Raw genomic sequence first — 17,823 nt, 5'->3', positions numbered from 1 at the left:
ACAGTATGGTCATGGCCTAGAAGAGAAAAATAACATTTGAAGAAACTGTGTGAAAGCTCTTCTCTTCACAAATGCAGACAGACAATCACACTATTACATGCTACCTTTTAATTCCAAAGTGATACAGTGGTACAAAAGCTAAGTGTGGTATAATAGTTAAAGTGTTGGACTGGCATAAAAAAAAAACAGGATCAACACCATATTCAACCACAGATCACTGGGTGACTTTGGACCAGTCATTAATCCTCAATCCAACCTGTCTCACTGTGTTCTTGAGTGGTAGCTCACCATCTTGAGCTTTTGAAAGATGAGATAAATGAATCTCATAAATAAATACATAAAATGACTGTGGAATGCATTGGAAGTTTTTTGGGGGATTGACAAATCTCTTCAGATTTCTTCCCCTAAAAATGCATTGCATTTCTATTAATCCTCTTCCCATATATAGGTAATGTTAATTTAGCTATATGAGGACTAGGTCTCAGACAAATCAGCCATTCAAGCTAAGCCAGGTCAAGAAACAGATACTGTAGGAATAGACTTTACTGCTGTAGGGGATAATAACAGAATCTTGAAAGCCAGTCCAAGTTTATCTCTGTCCCATCTTATATTAAAGAAAATCAGTGTAGAATTATTTTGAGCTTTTTCAAGCATCTTTCAATTTTGAGACTGTGTAGGTCTGTGTAGCAATCTTAGACTTCTCCAAGAATCTCCTTAATAGCTTGTCCCTTCTTTCCCCATTTAATAGCGCTGTCATACTTTCCAAGGCCAACTCTACATTCCTTTACATTCTCTCTGCTACTAACAGATGCCCAATGCTATATATTTCATAAATTTTGCCAGTGTCTCAGTATTAGTACTGTTAACACTATTAATGTCAGAGGTATAAGGTCAAAGTATAAAAAGAGGCACATCAAAGTGGTTCAGTCACCCAACCCATATCAAACATTCTTGTGGCTTGTAACTGGGATTCATTTTAAAATCTTTGCGAGAGCCAACAAATTACAGCTAATTAGTACTTATTTACCAATAGCTGGCCTATTTGGCACAACATCTACCATGTTTGGAACATAATTCACTTAGCTTCCTAACCATAACATACAAAATTTTATTTTGACAAACCACATTACAACAAACAAAACAGTGAAGATGCCACAGAGAATCAAGAAATTACCAAGACCAGCATAAAAGAAACACAAATCCTAAACAATGTTTAAAAATGAGATAGACAATAGATACGATGGTTGATAGGATAGACACACAGATATGTATGTACACACACAGAGAGAGGTATTCAGTATTTTACACTCATTCCTTGATTTCTAAAAGCCATCCTACCTGAGGATTAAGGAGCATGAAAACTAATACACGTGGAGATCACAAAGCTCAAGAAGGCTGATAAAAGTGATTGATCACTCTAAAGTTGAAATATTTCCATATGAGATACCTTTCTCACAATGTAGGGTTTCCTCTATTCTATCAAGATAAACAACCTGCTAATGTGTGGCAATCATGCTACTGTCAGGGTAAAAAGAGTCAGGAAGTGACCTGACCTCAGCAACAGAAACATGAGAGAGTCAGGTAGCATTTAGCATTGTCAGTAAAACAAACAAATCATGCAAAAAGCTGCCCAGTATGCAACCCGCAAAACAGTGCAATTTTACTTCAGGATCAGAATCAGGAGAAGGACAGTACTGCTCTTGGGCAACTGCAGAATACAAGGTTTACTACAAAAAAGAAAAGAAAAGGCAGGCCCCCTTTTTTTTTTGCTACCGTGATCCATAATTTTTGGATATGCATTACTGTAACCCAAGGAAATGCCATTTTCTTAATCTAGACCAGTGTTTCTCAACCTTGGAAGCTTGAAGATGGGTGGACTTCAACTCCCAGAATCCCCCAGCCAGCGCTGCTGGCTGGGGGATTCTGGGAGTTGAAGTCCACCCATCTTCAAGCTACCAAGGTTGAGAAACACTGATCTAGACTGATCTCTAGGAAGAAGAGGCAAGACTTAACTCCCTTTCCTTTTATACACCTAATCTTTTCCCAGCCATTTTCACCGTTGCACCGACTGCAGGCTTCCTTTCCCCTCTTCTGCTCTTTCTTCTTCATCTATTGGGATCAGCAACAAACAAACACACACACACACACACACACACACACACACACACACACACACAGTTTTAGTATCTCCGTGACGTGCAGAAATTTAATCCGGGCACCTCATTCTTCTTGCCCATACTTGGAAACTGTGCACCTGTCGGATTTCTGCCTGCAAGTCGGTGTGAAAAGGAGAAGGCCAGAATTGGAGTGTGTGGGAGCGGGGGGGAAGGGGGGGGTGTTGAAGGTGCGCTCGCTACTCCCGCTCCGGTCCCTCCGGCCACCCGGCTCCCTTCCCCACCCTCGCCCGCGATGAGTTTTCTCCTTTTGGGACTGCCTCACCAGTCGCTAGTTGAAGGAGCTAGAACGGTCACAGAAGGACGCGCGTTGGAGGGCCGGGAAACTCATCCTCAATGGGTCCGAAAGGCGCCGGGCCGGGTCAGGACGAGGCCGCGGAGGAGGAGGAGGAGGAGGAGGAGGAGGAGACGACCCGAAGAGCCGCCACGGCTACAACCCTCCAAACGCCGCTGAGGGTGGCGAGAAAGATAGAGGCGGGGAGGAGGGAGACACGGGAGCAAAGGAGCGCAGGATTGGGCAGTGTGCTGAGTATCCCGAGTGCTGATTGGCTGGTGGGAAGGCCTAGCCTCCTCGCCTCCGGCTTCTGCCAGGCGCTGAAAAGAGGCTGACGCGTAAAAGGGCGCTTCGGGCAGGAGGCTTAAAGATAAGGGCGGCAGCTGAGGTGGAGCGGACAATAGCGGCTGCGCTTCCCTTGTTCCACCTGACTTGCAGGCCGGGGTTGATGCGATTTGTAGGCCCAGAAGCCCTTGTGTTTCCTCGCTGAAATATATTCTTTAGATTAGAAGACTATCCAGAGGGGTCCTTGGTGCTCTCTTGAGCTTGCTGGTTTTCTTGCAGGCGTCTCGTTACCCAAACTAGGCAGCAATAAGCAATACCACTTAGACTTATATACCGCTTCACCGTGCTTTACAGCCCTTTGTAAGCAGTTTACAGAGTCAGCATATTGCCCCCCCAACAATGTGGGTCTTCATTTTATCAACCTCACAAGGGTAGAAGGCTGAGTCAACCTTGATCCTGGTGAGATTCGAACTGCCAAATTTGCAGGTCAGCAGAAGTAGCCTGCAGGACTGCATTCTAACCACTGCGCCACCACAGCTTACCATCAGTGCTATCTGGAACTTGGCTAGCACTGATAATGTTGCCTAGTTTAGGTAATGAGATGTCTACAAGAAAACCAGTGGTGGGTTCCTCCCGGTTCAGCCCGGTTCGGCTGACGATATGTCACCGAACCGGTTCTCTTTGTTCGGGAGCTGGGGGGCCCTGCCCCCCCTGCGTTATTCTTACCTTTTATTTGGCCCCACCCCCAATCTATTGCTGCCTCCCGAGTCCCAGCTGATCGGCTAGAAGGAAAAAAACTGTTTAAACTCTTGCCCCTTCAAAGGGCCACCCTACAGCTGATCAGTGTTAAAAGGCAGTGTGGTGGTAGACCAGTGCCTCCAAAAACAAATGAGTAGACTGGTGCCTCTAAAAACAAATGAGTAGACTGATGCCTCCAAAAACAAATGAGTAGACCCGTACAACTCTGCAAGCAGAATTAAAAGCCTGGTAGACCAGTACCTCTGCTAAATCCTAAATAATTGTCACATGACCATCAAGCCACGCCCACAAAATAAACCACGCGCACAGAACCGGTAGTAAAAAAATTTTAAAACCCACCCTTGAAGAAAACCAGCAAGTTCAGAGATCACCAACGACCCCTCATGTCACCCCTGAACTACAAATATTCTCCTTTATCGAAACTATCCAGAATTAGGCTGCGATTGAGCGAGCTCATGCCTGCTAAGACCCAAACAGAATAGAGCTTGGAGGCCTAAAGGAACCTTGCAGGTCTTTTACTCCAAACTCAAGACCCTATGCCATTTCAGATACGTGGCTGTCTAGTCTTTTCTTTAAAAACCCCACTGATGAAGCCCCTACCACTTCTGAAGGCAAGCTGTTCCACTGGTTCATTGTCCTCACCACTAGGAAGTTTCTCCTTAATTCCAGGTTGCTTCTCTCCTTGATTAGTTTCCATCTGCTGTTTCTTGTCTTACCTTCAGGTGCTTTGGAAAATAAGTTGACCCCTCCTTCTTTGTGGCAGCCCCTCAAATACTGGAATACTGCTATTCCAGTATTTGAATGTGAATTCAATGGTCTTGCTCTGCAGTACATAGACTCTGCAGTCTGCATAGATTCGAGGTGGCAGGACAGGAATGGGAAATACCTTTTCTAGGAAATTGCAAGGAACTGTGTACTGAAGCTCTAATAGTGTGGAAACATGTTTCAGTGGGAATACCATTTTATTCGAGGCCCGGGGCTTATTTTGAAGAAGCTACGTGGGATCAGATGAGAAACTGCTCAGAATCCCAGAGAAGTAGGCTAGCCTGGGAATCTTCCCAATTTGAGAGAAGTGTAAAATTTATCTTCTATAAACTCAGCCAATTATGGACTTAGGTTTCATTTGTTCAAATGGAACAGGAGATGGTGTGATTTATCTGGACAATGAAATATATCATTTAGCTTTAAAACAAAATTATATGAGCATTCTTCAAAACATTCAGCTAAGTGATTATTGTCAAGAGCGTGCGTACTATTGAAAACAAATTGTCCAAAATGAAGCAATCATCTCAAATAATCCAAACTTGAAAAATTCAAATAATGTCATAATCAAAACATATACCACAGATATTCCCCCTATCAGAAAATTCAGGGTAATAATTGCAAACCTAATGGTTTGCCCTGCAAAAAAGAACTGGCATTATAATGATTATAAAAATAATAAGAACAGACGTCAGCATCCTAAGATAAATAACACTGTAGGACAATGTTTTTGTTGCAAAGAGTTTTGAGCCTCCTCGTGAAGAAAAGAATTTTTGCCCTACATGATTTAATAACAAATTTAAAATGTATTCCTATTTCACTGAAAAGTTTACAGAAATAGACAATCTTATTAGCTAAGCTGTTTGCTTATTTTTATTGATGACATCATTTCAGATATGACTTAAAAGAGCCGAGGTGGTGCAGTGGTTAGAGTGCAGTACTGCAGTCTACTTCAGCTGACTGCTAGCTGCAGTTCGGCAGGTCAAATCTCTCCGGTTCAAGGTTGACTCAGCCTTCCATCCTTCTGAGGTGGATAAAATGAGGACCCAGATTGTTGGGGGCAATATGATGACTCTGTAAATGGCTTAGAGATGGCTGTAAAAAGCACTATGAAGCGGTATATAAGTCTAAGTGCCGTTGCTGTTGCTATTAAGGAAAAAAAACCTTTGTGATTACGTTTTACAACACCCATACCCTCTTTTAATATTGTGCTAACTTTGAATGCTGCAGATGTCAGTATCAATGGTCATAGAAATCAATATGAAACATAAAATTAATACCCGTAACTATCTACACGAAGGTGATATAACACTCAGATTGAAATCCCCAGTATATAAATAACATCACAGAACACAATGCACAACAATTTGTTTGGCTCCATTAGCCAATTCACTGATAGAGCAGAGAGGATTATGTTTACATAATATACAAGGGCGAGTCATTGACCCCCACAGAGGGGGCTCGCAACTTGGGCGTCCTCCTGGACACACGGCTGTCTTTAGAAGAGCATATGACGGCCGTGGCCAGGGGGGCTTTTTATCAGGTTCGCCTGATACGCCAGTTGTGCCCCTTTCTGGATCGGGACTCCTTGTGCACAGTCACTCATGCCTTGGTTACGTCACGCCTGGACTACTGTAACGCTCTCTACATGGGGCTCCCCCTGAGGAGCACCCGGAGGCTCCAGCTGGTGCAGAATGCGGCCGCGCGGGTGATTATGGGAGCGACGTGGCGCTCCCACGTAACACCTCTCCTGCGCGAGCTGCATTGGCTCCCGGTGGTCTTCCGGGTGCACTTTAAGGTGTTGGTTCTCATCTTTAAAGCGCTCCATGGCTTAGGGCCAGGGTATTTGTGAGACCGCCTGCTGCTACCGATAACCTCCCACTGGCCAATACGCTCTCACAGACAGGGCCTCCTCGGGGTGCCGTCGGTCAGGCAATGTCGGCTGGCGGCCCCCAGGGGGCGAGCCTTCTCTGTGGGGGCACCCGCCCTGTGGAATGAGCTGTCTCCTGGAATACGATTGATCCCGGACCTCCGGACCTTCCGTAAAGCCCTGAAGACGTTTTTATTTCATCAAGCCGGCCTAGCCTAAATGGTTTTTTTAATTGGGATTTTAAATTTTATGGATTTGGGGTTTTAAATTTGGGTAGCCAATGATTTAATTCTTTTAATTATCTTAACTTTTGCATTTGTATGTTTTTTAATTTTGGCTGTTCACCGCCCTGAGTCCCTTCTGGGAGAAGGGCGGTATACAAATTAAATAAATAAATAAATAAATAAATAAATAAATAAATACAAGCCCAAATTGAGCAACCCAGTTTTATTTTTTGTTATATGAACTCAGGAACTTGGAAGTCTTCTAATCCAACCCCCTGCTCAATATACTATTTCAGACAATGAGATTAATTATCCAATCTCTTCTTTTAAAAACTTAGAGATAAAGCACCCACAATTCTGAAGGCAAGCCATTCTCCTAATTGATCTGTTACTAACTTAACAACTGCAGTGATTCATTTGACAACTGTGGCAAGAAAGGTCACAAAATGGGGCAAAATTCATTTAACAATTGTCTCGCTTAGCAACAGAAATTTTGGGCTTAATTGTGATTGTAAATCAAGAACTACCTGTATATGATTTATTTTTTTGGCACTAAGCTCTGCTAGCTTCTTCGTGGTTTCCTTGCATGAATGCAGTGAGCATTGCAAAAGGGATTGTGGACTTTGCTTAATTAGGACTGAAAATGACAAAATCTCCACAAATATAACCCGCCTCACAAAATATAACAGCAGGAGGGACAACATAACTGTGAAGAAGACACTAAATGCTGTACACATCCCAGAATTTGCAGTCATCGTGCACAATTTGTGTATTGTAGTCCCAGCACTGTTAGAAGGATGGCTGACCTAACAGAAAAAATATTCAGAGATGTCTTTGTTTTCATAACTGATATAGGGCTGACTTCATACATACAGATTTCAGTTTTAGCCAACGCTCTTTAGAAAAAGTATAGGCAGCTGGAATTTTGGGACCAAAGCAAGTGAACAAGAAAGCAAACAAAAGGAGTTTTGTGAGGACCTTTAGCAGAGGGAGGAACAGGATAACTCAAATCTTGCCCAAAAAAATTGACATCAGTTGACCAGCACTGGTGATTTACCAGATGAGTGACAAGTTTCCAAACTAGAAGAGTAAACTAGTTACTCCTATTGCAAATGCTAAGCTTGTCTTCTTACTGGTGGACAAAATAAAAGGACTGCAGGACTACAGCCCATCCTTTTAAGAACATCAGAGAAGATGTAGCATACATCCTACGTAGGCCAGTAGAACAAAACCTTCAAATAAAGACAGGACTTAGCAATAACAATAGCATTTCATATACCACTTCATAGAGCCTTACAAATGCCAGCCAGTTGCCAAGCATCCAAACTGTGATCACATGACTGCAGAAGTGGTGCAACAGTCGTAGCCCTGAGGATGGCTGGTAAGTCACTTTTTCATGGCCAATGTAATTTAGAACCATTGTTAAATGAATGGCCATAAGTCAAGGACCACCTAAACAATGTTACCTTGTGTTATATTGAGTTAAATGGGATTTCAGTTAATATGATTGATTTTGATAAATGGATTTACATTCTTGTGATATTAAGAACTGTCATTAATCCATTTGTCAGATAATAGTAGTACTGTTAATATAGTAGTAATACTGTCTGCAAGTGCTTGAGCATCTATGTATTGTTTTAGCCACAAGATGTCACCATTGAGATACCTTAATTTCCAATTTCCAGTATTGAAGGTGAAACTATTCAATGCTATTATCACATATGAATTTTTTGCTGAATTGTTGAAAATACCTATTAAAAGTAACTCTCTTTCTTTGGTAGATCCAGAGCTACAGCAATCTCTAAATATAATGCCACAAATAAATTCCAAGACAAGAACATTCTGAACCTGGAATCATAATGATTTTACCAATTCACATCAATCTAGTGTGTATAAAATGAAAAAAACAGGCCATCTAGACAATAGACTCTTACCGTTATTGTTAGTGGCAGGCTTGTGCATTTTTTCTTTTTGTGAAATAGCCAAAAAATATACAGTAGAAAATTCTCAAAACATTTTGAGAAGAGTATTTAGGTACCTATTTATTATAAACTATGCCAGTAACATTTTGCCACAGCTATCCAATCAAATCTATAGACCTTATCATATTTACTAATGTGACTGTAAGCTAAAAGCGGTGGACAAATTTCATTTAGACTGAGGGCAGGATAAATACAAAACCTACATTCTCTGAGAAAAGTTCCTCTACATTTCATATAACAAAACTTCATATTCATTACTGAGAAATATTAGGCTGAAGGGATTCAGCAGCTTACAGTATTATGGTTCAATTCTATCTATCTGGGTTTAACAAGCTAAGATGGTGAAGCTGTTTGATCCTTTTGGCCATGGTGTATGTTCTCGTTTCTTTCATTTATCTTTTCCAAGGTGATGTTCTCATAAGTGGGATGAATAATAACCATCATTTCAAGCCAATATACCATGCTGACAGAGGACGAGGGCACTGTAGGCAGTAGGTTGGAGAAAGCTGGTCTAATCACAGTACTCCTTTCTGATCAATTGTCCAGTATTCTTTTTTTCAGACTGAATTTGTAGCACTTCCACTTTTGTTCAACTAGGTCAAATTCCAACTGTCTGCTGGGGAATCAGACTGGCTAGGAAAGGAGTAAAATCTTTGTGTCCAAGGAGAAAGATAATGATACGATGTTGCTTTCTTTCTAGGGAAAAATGATATTAAAACTTTTTAAAAAAAAACAATTCAGCCAGAACAGGAATTTGTACAAATAATACAGTATCCTTTTGCAGAAATGTGGCTCAATTCAACAATAAAGATTGATACAGTAAGACCCTAAAAATCTTATGAAATATATCTGATTTTGACTTGACTTTGGTCACTATTCAATTAATCAATATAGTCTGCCATTCCAAATGAAACCTTTATATCAGTTGAAATACAGGCTATGGGACTGAAGCTCTTCGTGAATTCTAGTTTGCACTGACATTGGATAAGAATGGCCAATTAAAAAATAGTCTGTCCTAGAAATAGACTGATCACAATATTCCAGAGTTTCTTTTTCTATTAGGAAGCCAACACTGAATCTGTCAGCTTTTTCTTGTTGTCAGCCTGCACCATGGGGGATTTTTACTCCAAGGCAAACTGATATTCCTTTTCCTCATAAAAGCTGCATGGCAAATAGATGAGCCACTCATTCTGCATCACATCACAAGAACCTAATTGATTGATGTCAGAAGCGTGTTCGCTACCAAACAATCCAACAGGTCTCCAGTTTAATCAAATCTCAGTAGATGCGGGGGTTTTTAACAAAACCTTGCAACTGCATCAAGATTAACTAGTTTATTAGAGCTCACTTTATAAAATCGTGTATTGCCTTAGATTCCAGATACATTTTCACAAGAAGAAAGGATTCTAAATATGAAAGTCAAAAGGAAAGGAAATGCAGAAAGTGAACAAACTATGAACGTTTCACTTTCATAAAACTGTTCATTAATAAAAATGTTTAGCATCAGATCACAGCACACATATCCAGGCAAAGGATGAGCAAATGTAAAAAAATAAAATTTAAAAAAAAGGTAAATTCTTCCTTAAAATAAGTTAGATTTCTAACCAGGTTCAAGCCTGTGTAGCCTCTGGGCACAGACAAATTATTGGAAAATAAACATTTCTGCTTTAATCAAATTATAGGGGAGCTGAATGGTTTGTTGCTTTTTAACTCAACTATTATTTCTATTTTTCAGTTCTTTTACATTAAAGTACCACAGAATTTTTGTTGTTTTGAATAGTACGATTGATTTAAAATGGTGACCCTTCTGAATTTCTTTTCTTCTTTTTCTCCTATTTGGTCAATTGAAAGAATTTCAGAACCAAATTGCAGTATAGTTCTTTTATGTAATAAATAGGAAAGAAAGAGTGAGGTTAGGAACTGAATACTATTCTAGGGACACATTCATTTATTTTTAACAGAATATGTCTTTCACGATAGAAAGAATTCTCAGGGCAGTGTTCTTACTACATTTTGACAATACTTCTTTTTCTACTTATCAAAAACCCTACAATTTCATTACAAGTTGTAAGAAGCACCTATGGGATCAGATCAAAATTCCATTGAGTTCAATAATTAATAGTTAATTCAACACCCCTTTAAAGCCTACAAACAGGGCATTGGTACTATGCACCATCATGTTGTTTTATCCAACTGTAATTCAGAAATATACTGCTTTTAATGTTATTAATAGAATACATTATTCTATTCTAGATTAATAGTCATCTTTACTTTCATCTTCAACCTATCTGATTCCCACTTGGGTTATTTGGGTATTCTGCACATTTTCTGCCATTTTTTTTTATCTTGGCTATAGGCATCCAAGAAGTGGCTGATGTCTGAACTACATAAGAAAGATAGAAAACTAAAAGATCTAATAAATAGTCTCACCCAATTTTACTTCACCTTTCCAGGATAGATTCTAGAACATCTGCAATGAAAATTTTCTGCTCTTCTCTTCTATATTACAATTTCCTCCCCTAAATTCTAGAGCCACCCATCAATCATTTGTTTTCCATTTGTTTGTCTAAGGCGAAAATACGTGCTTTTTTGAAATGGCATCACTACTCAGATTTTTGGAGGCATCTCAGATCTTCTCTTTTGCTAAGAGAATATGAAGTAATAAGGCCAAAGCCAAATGCAGTCCTTACCCATACAAAGCAGTGGCTCCCCAGATCTTTTCACACAGGTTTTTCCCTGCTCCAAAAGTCTCAGTGCAATGCAGGAAGGGAAGGACACGTTTGCCTCTAGCTTGACTTGTGGATCCGCAGCTTAGTTAATCTTGCTGGTTCTTGCTTGCTTGACAATATGACACTAGTTAAAAATCGGCAGCATATTAGAGGAGTAGAGGTCATCAGTTGTGAAGTTATATTCATACGTTTTCTCCTGGATGCAGAAAGAACAGAGTTCATTTGTTCCAAGTAAAGAGCAGAGTAGCACTAATAAGGCAGAACTGTAGAAATCAAAGAGGCTTCTACGTTGAGCCATTTTGTGAAACACTGAGGATATTTGCTCACTTATTTAAGAATCCAGACAATGTCTTTTCCAAACTTTAGTGTGAATTTTTTTAAAAAAAAAATCTGGAATGAGTACACTCTTTTCAGGTGTTAAATAATAATAAATTGAAAGTTGGTTTTCAAATATAAAAACTTCAAGTCAGTTTTTACTCATGGCAACTGCGTAGACAAATCCTGGAATGGCTTGCCATGGCTTCCTTCAGTTTAGGACTCAGAGAGAGAGAGAGAGATTCCACTATACTCGTATATATTCATTCCAGATGTTGAAATCCATCAGCCTAGTGTGGTATAGATGGTATGAATGGTTGGAGAATAGGAAAAATGAGAAAGAGGAATAAAGGAGGTGGGGAAGGAAAAAAAAAGAAAAAAAATGTTGAAGATCAAGGTACAATATAGACGAAATAAAGATGGAAAATAATTGTTGAATAAGACAAAATTTAAAATATGTGTAAATAGATGTAAATAGCAAGAAAGGATCACCTTGAAATAGCTGAAGAAATAAGTGATATGTATATAAATGTTGTGTGTTTGTGTCTTGTTTTAATGTGTTCAAAATAAAAAACTTTTTTTAAAAAAAAGAAATCTATCAGTCTTAGTTAATAAAGCTGAAAGAAGATGAGCAGTGCAATTTAACAACATCTGGAAGACCCAGGTTACCCTTACCTCTCCTATTATTTTGGGGGAAAGATAAATTAGAAGTTTTTTATTCAAGAATGCTTTCGTATTTTCCCGCTGATAATCAGCAGGGAGGTTTCAAGTTAATCCTCAATTTAAAAAGCACAATCCTCTTCTTGCAAACAGTCACTAAAACAAAAAAAAAAAAAAAGGATACAAAACAAGGTTCACTCCACTGCCACCAACCCTACTGCCAAGAAGAACAACATATTTTAAGATCTAGTATTTGAAAAAGACAGATCCAAAATGGAGTTAAAGAAATCTGGCACTTTTATATTATGAAACGATTGCAAAAGGCTGCCTTGTAGGAGCTAGCAGGGAAGATTAATCCTCTGGGGCGAGCTGGTCCTGCAGCCTTTCCAAATAGCTGACAAAACCCTTTGTCACTCCATGGAACCTAGGAAAGCAGGTTCCACCAAGATTTGAAACAGATCTTTGGAATGTCCGCTTCCAAGCCTCACTATTTCAAAAAAAGAAAATAATTGACTTGTTTATTTTATTTATTTATTTGTCAAGAACGTATTAGGTAATTTATATAACTATAAGCATGAATTGAATACATAAAAATAGATACAAATAGAGGAAACATTAGGACAGGGATGGTAGGCATGCTGGTGCTCTTATGCACACCCCTTACAGACCTCTTAGGAATGGGGTGAGGTCAAAAGTAGTTCAAAAATCTTTGCCTGAAAGAGACTATATCTATGAGGGTGAAAATTCATTCTCTGAGTTTGTGGGTTGGTTTCCAAACGTTTCATTACCAGGCTAGGTAACATCTTCAGTGGAGTGTGGAATTATCCAGAAGGCATTATCCAGAACCAAAGACAAGATACAGAAGGATGAAAGAAAAATGTAATCAATGTAATTCCAAGGGGTTGGAAGATTCTGGCTGTCATTTGCGACATACACAAAAGGGGTGTCAGAAATGACAGCCAGAATCCTCCAACCCCTAGGAATGGTAATAGTCCACAAACCCGCAGCCACACTCCGCCAGGAACTATCCAGAACCAAAGACAAAATACAGAGGGATGAAAGAAACAATGTAATCTACAAAATCAACTTTAACCATTGCGACCAATTCTGCATGGAACAAAAATCACATCAATTAAAAACCAGGACCCACAAATACCAGCTGGCAGTCAAACGCCATGATACCAAATTCTTAATCTCTACTCACACCGACACTAAACAGTACCAGTTCAATTGGAGCAACACAAAAATCATCGGCCACACTACTGCCCACCACACTCATGCGTTCATCAAAGTTTGGCACTCCACAAGCGATTCCATCAACAAACACATTGACTTACAACCAGCCTATAAACCCCTCAGAATCCAAATCAACCGGCACAGCCAACCAGAGACAGCACCAACCCACACAACCCCACCAGCAGTTCACCTCCCAATGACCCTAACCTGGTGTAACCTCATTACAAGACCCATCACAAGACTCAATGATGACGCACTCTTGACCCATCACTAGACCCTCACTTGACATACCAATACCTGAACCCCTTATAAACAGAAGAACACTGAAACTGACATCTCCTAAACTCCACTGAGGATGTTACCTACCCTGGTAACGAAACATTTGGAAGCCAACCCACAAGCTCAGAGAACGAACCTTCACCTTGTTTGATTGATTGATTTAGCTGTCTCTAGAAACTCTCTAAAAAATATCGTGACTATTTGTGACAAACAAAACGTTGCAAAAATATCCTCTTTCGTGAGGATCCCAAATAAAATTTGAATACATGGACAAAGCCCTATATATATTAAGCAAATCACAATTCAAACAATGGATCTTCTTCTTTCTCTCCATTCACATAAATATTAGAAGATTCCCAAGAAACCCAGTGAGTTTTTGTTTTGTTTTATGTTTTATTTTTGTTTGTTTGTTTTATTTGATTTGTATACCGCCCTACTCCCGAAGGACTCAGGGCGGTGAACAGCCAGACAATAAAATAACATAGATACAAAAAATTTAAAAAACCAGATAAAATCAAATTAAATCATTTTGGCCCAGACAAATTAAAACACCCCAATAATTTAATTAACTCATTGTAATTGTTAACTGATATAGTACATGTACTTGTAATGTCTCACGTGTAACGTGAAGTGCGTAATCAACCTACCTTCCCCTCTCCCATTTCACCCCATTTAAATCCTTCATCAGTCTAGCTACTCTATGCATCTAATGCAGTGATCTACAGCTCATGAAAACATACAACTTTTAATAAAGTTGTTAAAAGGTGCTACAGTATAGATATTTTTATTACCTGATACAATACTACCTTTTTTACTACCTGGTTTTTTTTTACTACCATAGACTAGCATGTCTGCCCTCCATAATTTCTTTACTTCACATATACTGGGATAACATATATGTCCAATAATAAACCAATTCTAGCCAACTGCAAGGGACTAGTGGCATGGTGGTTAAGGTGCTGGATTAAAATATGGGAAACCCAGTTTAAGTATGGAGATTTATTAAGCAATATTAAGTTGGCAGGTGGACAGAGGACAGAGTATTATATGCATCTCTGTAAGCTCTGGAGGAAAAGCAGCATAGAAATCTAATAAATAAGCCAATAAACCTAACTCAGAAGAAAGTAAGATGAAGTGTTTGTTGCAGTTCCATGATTCCATAGATGGAGGTTAGAAACCTTGTTATGTACAACAAATTATCCAGGGGTATACTAATGGGTCCTGCTTTATTTTCCTTTCATCTCTGTTCTGAGCTGCATTCTGGTCACCTTTTTCAGAAATGTAGCATTTTTTGCAGTTTGGTTTTCATTACTCCCAATGGGATCTGAAAAGAGAAGTAGACATTGCCCCCAATCTGCCAGCGCAAATGTTCAGTGGCTCACTCGGGTGTCAGCCACAAAGCCTTTAGTATACAGGCAATTCTCAGTAGAGCCAGCCCCTCACACAACCCAAAACCCCCAGCCTTAATGGGATTTTGTAAAATGACCAATCACCAGTCAGTTGATAACTCCCCAAAGTATAAAGCAAGAGCCATGTTCATTAAAATTGGCTTTGTTAACCTTGTCATAAAAGAGCATAACTGACTCACTATGGATCCATCTGAATAGCCAGGGACATCCGCAGCAAGCCAAGATGTTGTCAAAATGATGAAATGTGTGTCATGACAGCACAACACAAGCTCTACCACTTATGTACTTGCAGGCAACACTGAGGCAGCAGTTCTGTGGTGACACATTTTATCATTGTCCCCCATCTCCCTCTCTCACCCACTCTCCCCAACTGATACCCACATATATAGCCAGGCTATCATTCGACTTTCAGATTATAAAGGTTCAGTAGCATATATTTTTTTCCTCATTTTTTTTAACATAGCTGAAGAGCAAGGCAAACTTTGGGGCAACTGTCTGTCTAATGAGGCTTGAGATGCAGAGGACACCTGTCACAGATTAATTGTTCAATCATTCACTTAGGGACTTAAACATATATTACCCTCTATCAGCATTTGCGGATCTCAGAAATTGATTTAAAATGCCCAATCTTTTTTTTTTTTATCTGTGACAGAATACGTATCCATGTCCAAATGGTATGTATGAAAATGACTGATCAGAACTACTACTCTGAATATTTCCTCAACTGACCCCAACTCGTTTCTGAGACATTATTTCAAGAAAAACTGATTTTTTTTTTCTTTTTAAATGTCCTTTAAAAAATCTTGCTCTCTTCCCTTATTGAACCAGGAATAAGGTTTCTTCAATTATATCTTTACACAGGGTTGGATCTCTTTTGTGACAAACGATCAGATCTATTTGTGTTAAACTCATTCTTCTACCGTGGAAAGATAGTCATGAATGCAAAATTGTGAAATAAGACATTAAATTTGTTTTTTTTTTCTTCAAACATGGTCAAAAGAAGAATGCAAGAGGAGCCAAAGAAACCATTTCTCATCAGGAAGATCACTTGGTCCTGAGCTGACACAGGCATTATAGTAATCTCAAGCATCCATAAAACTTGTCTTCTGATATTGGCTGAGGTTAGCAGCAAGTACCGGCTTTCTGTCCTTCAGGAAACAGAAAGAAGCTGGTCCCACAGTTACAGCGTAACCTTATCTTTCACATCTCTGGATCTTGTAGAAATTCTTCAGGCTTCTGGCACAGGAGAAATCAGCTCTTACGTGTAAAGTTTAAGGTGCAACAGCCACAGGGTATAGGGATGCTTTTGTTTTGTTTTGTTTAAACAGCTCCTTGTTCCATTTTTCCCTAGATATATAAAGAGCAAAAGCTGTGAAATCAGGACAGCATCTAACCCAGCATCATTCATTATGTCTTACAATATTTATTTATTTATTTTTTATTAGTTCGATTTATATATGCCGCCCTGCTCCGGAGACTCAGGGTGGCTTGCAATGTAGTAAGCAATAGCCTTCATACTTTTGTATATACCTGCTTAGTAGGGCTTTTTGGCCCCCCCTGAGCGGTGTTCTATTTTATACAAAGTCAGCTTATTGCCCCCACAAACTGGGTCCTCATTTTACCTACCTCGAAAGGATGGAAGGCTGAGTCAACCTTGAGCCTGGTGAGAATTGAACTCACAGTAATTGCAGGCAGCTGGCAGCTAAGTATTACTTTAACAGCAGCAGTTTAGTCCACTGTGCCACCAGGCTCTTATCTCCTCAGAAAACTTCCCTGGTCAGAGTTAGACTTCTCAGCAGAGTTTAAAAGGCTCTGCCAAAAGTTGTGGCTACAAAGCAGTGGTGAAATACATTTTTTTTTTACTACCTGTTCTGTGGGCGTGGCTTGGTGAGCCTGGTGTAGCTTGGTGGGCATGGCAGGGGAAGGATACTGCAAAATCTCCATTTCCACCCCACTCCTAGGTGAAGGATATTGCAAAATCTCCATTCCCACCCCACTCTAAAACCAGCCAGAGGTGGTATTTGCCGGTTCTCCGAACTACTCAAAATTTCCGCTACCGGTTCTCCAGAATCTCCTACTGGATTTCACCCCTGCTCCAAAGCATGACAGTACCAGCCAGGATGTTGCTTCAAGCAGGATTAAATTCGCCCAGCCTAGGATAGCACCCAGCCTATTATGGCAGTAGCATCCTGGGTACCACAGCTGGCTGGGTGCCTCTCTCTGAATCGGATGCTCAGTTATTTTTTGGCCAACTTAACCTACCACACAGGACCGTTGGGAAGAGACAAGGAAGGGCGTTGTGCATTGTTGCGAGTAGACCGAGCGCAGCGTTGAACTCAGCACATAACTGCCCTTTTAGATGTCAAGAGTTGAGCTGCCAAGAGTACCTCTGAGTTCGTGCAGAGGGCTTTCCGCCAGCCTCCGCGGGGGGTTCCTATATTCCGCGATCCTTCAGACATAATAGCGGTGCAAACGCGGCGTCACCGGGGGGAGGGAAGGCGGGGGGGGGGACTGAGGAATCGCCAACCAGTCCCACCTGCCGCCGCCTCTTTGCAAAGTAAACCGGGCGGGGAGGGCGAGAAGCGCCCGCCCGCTGCCACCGAGGGCGTGGTGCGCGGAGCCGGGCTGCCTCCCGGAGGCCGCGCCTGCCATTGGCTTTCTCCTACAGCGGGAGGCTGGGCTAGGCAAGCCGGGAGGGGTGGGGGCAGGGAAAGTTGCTGCCTGCGCCATGCAGTTCCCACTCGGCCCGGGAGTTTGCGCGGGACTGGCGGAGCTGAAGCCCAGGCGCGAAACAGGTAAGCTAATGCCGGCGGGGCTGGGCAAGTGCGGCGCCGTCCGGGACGAAGGACTCTTCTTGCATTCCAC

General features: G+C 40.7%; 1 protein-coding gene across 7 annotated transcripts in view; it reads right to left on the bottom strand.

Annotated features, from left to right (window-relative positions):
* The window catches only part of IBTK (inhibitor of Bruton tyrosine kinase), a 51,817-nt gene extending 49,160 nt beyond the window's left edge, over positions 1-2,657 (bottom strand). For all 7 annotated transcript variants that reach the window (XM_070932878.1, XM_070932879.1, XM_070932882.1 and 4 more), the window contains exon 1: positions 2,440-2,657. The gene's annotated coding sequence lies outside the window, so the exon portion shown is untranslated. The remainder of the gene's footprint in view (positions 1-2,439) is intronic.
* Positions 2,658-17,823: the final 15,166 nt, after the last annotated feature.

This window comes from Pituophis catenifer, unplaced genomic scaffold, assembly GCF_029215685.1.
Source record: "Pituophis catenifer annectens isolate HBS135680 unplaced genomic scaffold, rPitCat1.0.hap2 SCAF_1, whole genome shotgun sequence".
Classification (NCBI taxonomy): domain Eukaryota; kingdom Metazoa; phylum Chordata; class Lepidosauria; order Squamata; family Colubridae; genus Pituophis; species Pituophis catenifer.
The sequence above is the reverse complement of the archived record's forward strand: the minus strand, read 5'-3'. Positions and strand labels throughout refer to the sequence as shown.